This window comes from Carlito syrichta, unplaced genomic scaffold, assembly GCF_000164805.1.
Source record: "Carlito syrichta isolate Samal-C Ts95f unplaced genomic scaffold, Tarsius_syrichta-2.0.1 Scaffold316657, whole genome shotgun sequence".
NCBI lineage: Eukaryota > Metazoa > Chordata > Mammalia > Primates > Tarsiidae > Carlito > Carlito syrichta.
In genome coordinates this window covers 4237-13043 of record NW_007260753.1, presented here as the reverse complement: position 1 = coordinate 13043, position 8807 = coordinate 4237, and the positions used below count along the sequence as shown (strand labels likewise).

At 41.1% G+C, this 8807-nt stretch overlaps 1 long non-coding RNA gene across 1 annotated transcript; it reads right to left on the bottom strand.

Moving 5' to 3' along the window:
• Positions 1-3121: 3121 nt before the first annotated feature.
• Positions 3122-4651, bottom strand: LOC103277230. The gene is made up of 2 exons (XR_505420.2): positions 4509-4651; positions 3122-3305 (listed from the first exon to the last, which is right to left on the bottom strand). It is a non-coding gene; the product is annotated as an uncharacterized LOC103277230 (long non-coding RNA).
• Between the last annotated feature and the right edge of the window lie 4156 nt (positions 4652-8807).

Here is an 8807-nt window from a genome sequence, read left to right as displayed (position 1 = left end):
TGAGCATCCAACTCAAAAAACAAAAAAATAAAATAAAATAAATGAATAAAAAATAAAGTCAGCCTCTACAGCTTTCCATCCGAGAAGCCAACTCAAATAATCGAAACTGATATTACTGAGCAAAAGGGGTCACGACCCAAGGAGTGGAGGCCAAAATGATGCAACGGGGTTTTTGAGAAAAGAAAATCTTTTATTGCAAATCGACAGGACATAGGAGTTCAAATGAAATCTGTCTCCCTGCGGTGATATTAAGGCTGTTGTTTTATTAGAAAAGGCTTTGGGGGTGAATTTTGGAGTTTGTAGGTGATTGGTGGAAGGAAAGGAGTAACAATAAGCTCTTGGGCATAAGCAATTTGTGTGTGTTTGTGTGTGTGTGTGTGTGTGTGTGTGTGTGTGTGTGTGTGTGTGTGTGAAGCTAACGGATCCCAGGGGCAAATTCAGGTCAGGGGGACTTCATATGAAATATGCAATAGAAATGTGGGTTGTGCAGGAAATTCTGTCTAACTTTGATGAAAACCAACCAACTAGAAGCCACGCTTGTGTTCACATTGGTCCATTGAGCATTTACTCTTCACTGTGTGGTAGGATACTTGCAATATGACTGCAATTGGGGTGGTAGTTTGCAACTCCTGTGCTCTCACTCCTGGACCTTGCTTCTGTCACGTCAGTGGGGACTTTCAAATGAAGGCCTATGGCAGGAACCCAGATGGGAAGACTGCCTCCAGTTCTGTGAGCCAATACTGATAGCTCCATCCATCTTCAACCACGGGTGGAATCAACGGTAGATTCCACACTCCCCATCCATAGAGAAAAGATCCTGCAGAGTGCTGATGAGAGTCCATTCACTCAGTCCCCAGATGGAGATTCTGATAGAAATAGACCTTTTTAGAAAAGACATCATTCTCTGAAATGAAGGTTAAAGTTTGTTTTCTATAACTTGCAGTCAATTTTCATAAATGTCTCAAGTATGTGCTTCAAAGAAATAAGTATTCTCTACTTGTTGTCTTTAGTAATCTGTGTGTCTTCATTATCTCAATGCTGCTAGTTGTACTTCTCACACATGATATCTCCTTCGCGATGCTTTGTCTGCTTAATCTATCAATTACCAGAAAGAATGTAGCCGTCCACCACTCTAAATTTATATCGGTGCATATAAATTTTAAATTATTGTACTTTCCTTGGTGAAATCAAATTTTTATTATTGTGTAGCAACCTTCTTTATGGGCAATAAATATTCTAATTTAAAGTAAGAAAATAAATGTGAGTTGTGATGTCAGCAAGCTTGTTTTTGTGATGTCAGCAAGCTCCTTTTGGTCATACTGATTTTAACCTATTTTAGTCAGTTTTTACTGTCTCTCAAGCAGAGGGAATTTGAATGTTTTAGCAAGTTGTTGCTGCTGTGTTTTATCTGCTGTAAACTCCACAATTTGTGCCTAACCCTGAATTGTATCCCACATCTTTAAGATAAACAAAAAATTTTTACATTTGTGTTAGCCACTGACTGCTTCTCCTTCCTTCCTTCCTTCCTTCTTTTTTTGAGTCAGGTCTCACTTTGCTGCCCAGGCTGGAGTGCCGTGGCACAATCTTGGCTCTCAGTGCAGCCTCCACCCCAAGTTCAAGCGATACTCCTGCCTCAGCCTCCCAAGTAGCTGGGACTACAAGCACATGCCACGACATCCAGCTAATGTTTTGATTTCTAAGTAGCAAAGAACTTTCACTGAACTCTCAATCCAGTAGCTCAGTTCACAGTCTATTTTAGAATGCTTTTATCACTCCAGAAAGAAACTTTCCTCTATTTTGCCTTCACCCATCAATATTTGCATGCCCCCAGTTCTATGCTGCCACTACTCTACTTTCTGTCTTTATAGATTTGTCATTTCCAGACATTTCCTATAAATGGAATCATAGAGCATATGGCCTTTTGTGTCTGACTTCTTTCACTAGCATGGTGTTTTCGAGGTTCATTCATGTTGTAGTATACATCAGTCCTTCATTCTTTTGATGACCAAATCGTATTCCATTGTATGTATATACCACATTTTGTTTACCCATCATTAGTAGATGAACATATAGGGTTTTTCACTTTCTGGTTATGATAAATAATGCTGCTATGAACATTTGTGCACATGGTTTTCATGTGTGCATATGTTTTTATTTCTTGTTATTTGTCTTTTGCAATAACGTAAAGCCATTTTGTCTAAGCTTGTTGCTCTCTGAGGTTTTTGTGGTATAATCATATTACAATGCCTATGGAAGGAGAGCTTTGGGACCTAAACGTACTTTTTATCGAGTGTCTGGGTGCATTAAGCTGTCCTCCTGCCGACACTCTCCAATTTAGCCCTTGGGTCAGCAAGAATGACAACGATGTGTAATGCTTAACATTTAAGAGTAATGAACACTTATGTTCTCTCATGTCTGTTCTTAGTAAGTCAGAAAAGGGTATGGAAAGGGAAAGTGCAATCCGGGCAGACAGAACATGAGCAAAACCACAACATCCATAAGAGTACATGTTTGGTCACACCAAAGCCTAGACTAAGTGCCTGGGATGACTAGCAAAAAATGAGGCGATAAAACAGAAGTGGACCCAATTGCTAAAGACTTTAAATGACAGTTTTAGAAACTTGAGACTGGGCTCGGTGGCTCAGACCGTAATCCCAGCACTTTGGGAGGCCGAGGCGAGTGGACTGCCTATGCCCGCAGGTTTGAGACCAGCCCGGGCAACTTGGTGAGATCTCTTCTCTACAAGAAGTAAAAAATTAGCCGGGCATGGTAGCATGCATTTGTGGTCTGTCTACTTGAAAGGCTGAGGCAGAAGGTTCGCCAGAGTCCAGCAGGTTGACGCTTGGGTGGCCGTGAGTGTGCCATGGCACTCCAGCCTGGGCGATGGAGTGAGACTCCAAGTCAAAAAAGAAAAGAAAAGAAAAGAAAAGAAACTTGTCCTGTATACTGAGGGCAGTGGGAAGCCAAGGTTTTTTTCAACTAGAAGAACAGCACACCCAGATCTGTCTTTCAGAAAGACGACTACCAAACCGAGGCTGGTGAGAGTTTGTGGAGAAATATACGTGTTAGTCACCGCATCACATAAGTGCTTTCTCCTGCTGATGATAGGAGACCAGATGAATTCAGGTTTAAGCAAAATTCTAATTTCCGAGCTTACAATTCTCCACAATACAGAAGCAGACCCAGATTCTCACTCATCCTCCTCTGGTTCTGCCTTCTCGGTGTTTACTCATTCTCAGAACAACTTCGATGCCCCAAGGTAGCGTCCAAACAGGAAAAAAGGAGCTGGGCACAGTGATTCACACCTGAAAAAAAAAAATGTTCAAGACACATTTCAGGAATTGAAGTTTCTCATTACAAATACCTTTTAGGCCAGATTTGGTGGCTCAGACTGTAATCCCCACACTTTGGGAGGCCGAGGTAAGTGGATTGCCTGAGGAATAACTGTGTAGGGATTTAAGGGAATTAAGTTATTTCAGTTCTATCTTTTAAAACATATAAGAAAATAAACCCCAGTTCCATTAAAAAGTAAAAAATATTTTTAAACACATCATCTGCAAAAACCCACCTAACCAAGATATTAGATCTGCACATTAAAAACCAAAGATGAGTTCTTTTTTTTTTTTTTTGGAGTCTCACTCTGTTGCCCAGGCTGGAGTGCAGTGGCATGTTCACGGCCACCCCAGCGTCGACCAGTTGGGCTCCAGCGATCCTTCCACCTTAACCTTCCAAGTAGCCAGAACTACAGATGTGTGCTCTCATGCCCGGCTAATTTTTGATTTATTGTCAAGATGAGGTTGTCCAAGTTGCCCGGGCTGGTCTCGATTCAGCAAGCTCAGGCAATCCACTCACCTTGGCCTCCCAAAGTGCTGGGATTACAGGTTGAGCCACTGAGTCCGGTCAAGGATGACTTCTTAAGCTTATGATTTTTTAAAGAAATAATAAAACAAAAGATGAACTGTTCAGATTAAATAAAATTTTGAACTTCTATTTAAAATAATAGCATAAGCATTTTTTTTTTTAAAAAAGGAATAGCTGGAAAAATCACATTCAGAAAATATAGCAAAATGTATGTTTATAAAATGCATTATTTTATTACTCTAGTAAGACACAACATTCTCACATATACTATTTGTTGATGAATTTCAGTTTTCTATCTGTGACCTTTGTTCAAGTTTTCCCAATTAGTCTCCCTAAACCCCGCTTCTATTACGACTTATTACCAGGGTACAGTAATTCTGTTGCTTACGATTGTTTCTTTAATATTGATTGTTTCAGTACAACCTTCCTTAAACTACCATATACTACTTATATCCGATATTTATTTAATAATTTTCTTTAAATCAATTGTTTTACTTTAAAAATTTACCTTTGTTCTAAACAATAATTCCTGTGAAATCAGAAGTTTTATATCATGAAATTAAAATATATAATAATAAAAATTTTTAAACACCTATCTGTCTGCTGGTGGACAATCACCTATGCTGACGCTTAATTTTATGTGTTACCTTGGTTACGCTGTGGTGCCTAGTGGTCAAGCACCAGTCTAGATGTTGCTTCAAAGACGATTCTTCGATGTGATTACCAGTTCATTCAGTAGCCTTTTGAGTAAAGCAGATTCCCCTCCACGGTATGGGTGGGCCTCATTCAATCAGTTGAGGAACTTCAGAGAAAAGATGGAGATCCCCTGAAGAGGAAAGAATTCTGTCCTTCATATCACCTTCAGACTCAAGACTGCACCAGCACCACCTGAAGGAATTTCCAGCCTGCCAGCACACTGCAGATTCTCCTGGACTTGTCAGCTTCCACAATCACCTGGGCAATTCCTTCAATGTCATGACCTGGATGCCAATGTCCTCTTTTCTTTTTTTTTTTTTGTTGTTGTTGTTCTGTTTTTTTGTTTTTTTTTTTTTGAGTTGGAGTCTCACTCTGTTGCCCAGACTGGAGTGCAGTGGCCACTCCCGGCCACCGCAGCCTTGACCTGCTGGGCTCCGGCAATCCTTCCGCCTCAGCCTTCCGAGTAGCCGGATTTACAGGCACGCGCTACCACGCCCGGCTAATTTTTTGATTTATTGTAGAGATGAGGTCTCGCCTGCCCAGGCGGGTCTCGAACCCGCGGGCTCAGGCAATCCACTCACCTCAGCCTCCCAAAGGCGCGGGATTACAGGCAGAGCCACCGAGCCCAGCTAATGCCCTCTTTTCTATTTCAAGTTCACTTCGTGGGACCTTCCTATGCCCACCTCCTTTGCTCAGTCTAGTCCCCAGACACCTTTGTCTGTGCTCTGCATTCTGCTGAGAATTGCCAGGCCTCCCCAGTTTTGTCTTGTAGTTCTTCACCAAACACCATATGAGGAGATAAGGAAGAAATAAAAGGCAGTACCAGATGATCACATTTTGAAACAGGTACGACTAGCTTTGGAGCTTTGGAAGGTAAGGTTTCACCTCATGTGCCAATTCTCACTAGCTGGTGGTGGCCATCTGGAACATTTTAAGAAGATTCTGAGGGTCTGTGTGAAAGGATGCAATGATCTACTAGTGGATATGACAGGAGATGGGAGGGAAAACTTGCTACATATTTGCCACCTAAGGCCTGGACATTAAGGAAACTGTCCAAGATTATTTTTTTGGATCCCTTTCCAATGCATACTCAAATGAGGTATTAGATAAGATAATTTTTGCAAAGACCAAAAAACAAATTTACATGCCATTCATTTCTCTGATTTACATATGAGGACATTCAAACAAGGGTAGAAAGAGCACAGAGAACAGGCTAAGTTGCTTCCCAAACCCCTCCTCTTTTCCTATAATACCAAATTGCAAAACAGAATTTACCTGCTGGTATGAGTGAGTGGGGAATGCCAATCTCCCCAGCATGCTGGCTTAGCTCCTCCCTGGCCACGCTGTCCAGCAGCTGATGCTGGGGCAGCCCTAGAAATACTTTGGGGACTGCATTAGGCATGAGAATAATATTGGAGAGCAAAAGTTGCATTAATCTCTTCTCATCCCTGGTTTACTGAAAATGAGAACAGAAGCAACCCATCACAGCATACCAAGATCAGAGTTTGTCCTATTGATGTCGATATTCCTAAAAATCAACTCCAAATTGTCCTGACTAAAAAAAATCACCCTATATCTGGTTTTCAATGGCTCTTTTCTATATTATGTAAGGTGTTGAGTGGGGAACCCATGATTATTTGTACAGCTGGATGAGGTTACTTAACATTCACTGAACTTGAGCACCTCTTTCCAACAAGACACAGTGTGACTGATTACACTGAAGATACAAACAGAAATAGGAGATAGTCTGTGTTTTCAAGGAGTTCTAGCCTTATGAATGGACAAAGAATATACGGAAACATATCTTAGACCAGGGTCAGCAAACTTTTTCTGGAAAGAGACAAATAGTAAATGTTTTCGATTCTGCAGGTCATACTGTCTCAGTTGTAACTACTCGACTTTGCTGCTGCAGCAAAAAAAAATTAGCCACAGCCAATACTTAAGTGGCACGGTTCATTTCCAATATAACTTTACTTACAGAAAAAAGCTGCTGGCCAAATTTTTGTCCTACTGTTTGCTGACCCCTGACTCAGACTGTTAGGACAAGCATAGGACTTGAGATGATGATCTTTCAGAGGAAGAGGAAAAAAATGGCCAGATCAATTTTTGATCAGTGGTGGCTTGAATAATGACATTCTTATTCTTGGTGATGATTTTTTAATTTATTCAAATTCCAGATAAGATCTATGACATCACTTTTGAATATATGAGAAAATAAAGTTGTTACATTTACTAACAGAATGGTTTTATTCATTTAAAAAGCATTTTAATAAAAAATTTGCCATACCAATTCATTCAGTGAGGCACAATTGCCAAATTTAAAACTGATGTTGTAGAAATTTTACGGGACAGAGTGGAGAAATTTTACAGGACTGAGGGGGAAGTATCACCTGAGCCCAGCAGGTCGAGGCTGCAGCGGCAATGAAGTTGTTATATTTATTAATAGAATGGCTTCATTCATTTAAAAAATATTTTTAATACAAAATTTGCCATAGTCACCAATTCACTCAATGGGGCACCATTGCTAGATTTAAAACTGGTGAAGAAATCCATAGGGTACAGTGCAGAGGGTCTCAAGTATCTACCAAATAAATGGATCGGTTAGTGAATGAATAACTGGAATTACATAAATAAATCCATATATTTTTATTGAACAGTAATTGTTTAAGAAAGTTATTAGAAGTCTCAAGTTCACTCAGGAACTATTTCTAAGATTCCTACTAGACTCTCCTCGGCGCTGGAATACAGAGATGAAGACATTGTCCCCGTCCCTGCTGCCCACTGAGAGAGACAAGCAAATAATTACAAGGTAACATGCATTCTAGATCAGAGAAATCCAAGTTAGGAGACAGAGGCAAGAATTAACTTTACCTGGGGGAGCTAAAGAAGACTTCTAAGGAAATGACTGTGGATTCTAAAGAATAAGTAGACATGCAAAGAGCTGAGTAGTGGGGAAAGGCATCCCATGCAGAAAATGCAATGCGAAAAAAGTCAAAAGCTCTGAAGAGCATGGAATGGCAACTGGTTTGGTACCATTGTGACTCAGGGTGTGTGGGACGGGAATGACTGGAAATTGAATGGAAATTGTCGACTGAGGTGAAATGGTGAGGACGTGATGAATCTGAGGTGAGAACAAGATAACCAACTGGGACTGAATAGCTAGTAGTGGAAGGTACACAAAAGAGAGAAATACCTTCATGGCACTTAGGGGGGATATTCAGGAATCGGGCACTGCCAGTTTCTGACCACACCCTCAAAACCATACTTCACAGGCTAGTGTTCCCCACACTTCCCTAAGGACAGCAATTACATGATTGTTAAAAGTACAAATTCCATGGAGACGGAAGGATCGCCTGAGCCCAGTGGGTCTATACTAGGGTGGTCATGAACATGCCACTGCACTCCAGTCTGGGCAGTGGAGTGAGACTCCAACTCAAAAAAAAAATAAAAAAAACAAATTCCAGGGGCATAAATCAAATTTACTAAATCAACGTCAACAAAAGAGAAGCCAGGAAATCTGTATGTAAAACAGCACTCCAGTTAACTCTTATTATCAGGGAAGCTTGAGAAATTCCTGCAAAGAAAACTTCCATCCCACCTTCAGGTAAGACTCACCATCCTTTTCCCCAGCACTGTTCCCTTGCCTGTCAGGAATGGTGGCTGCCCAAGAAAACACCACTTCAACGATTACCATAACGGCCTTTATTTCCAGTATGACAATAAAATAACACTGGGCTAGCACAGAAAAGACAAAGATCGCTCAGAGAACTGTGCACACTAGTGGAGGAAAAATTCAGCTAATGATGCTCAAATGTTAGAGAAACAGCCTGGCAGGATGGCTCACGCCTGTAATCCCAGCATTGGGGGAAGACTGCTTGAGCCAACTTGGCGAGACCTCATCTCTACAATAAATAAAAAATTAGCCGGGTGTGGTAGCGCGTGCCTGTAGTTCCAGCTACTCGGAAGGCTGAGGCGGAAGGATTGCCAGAGCCCAGAAGGTCGAGGCTGCGGTGACCGGGAACGGCCACTGTCGGCGGCCTCCAGTCTGGGCGACAGAGTGAGACTCCAATTCAAAAAAAGAAAACAACATCAACCTAACAGAGGCAAGAATGGAGAGAAACGGGAGCATAGAGCAGGCAGAACAAGAATAACTCACATAATAATCTGGTGGATTTAAAACCAAGTATATCAATAATTACAGTAAATATAAAGCAGTTAAATGCGCCTGTGAAAACACAAAGAATGACAGG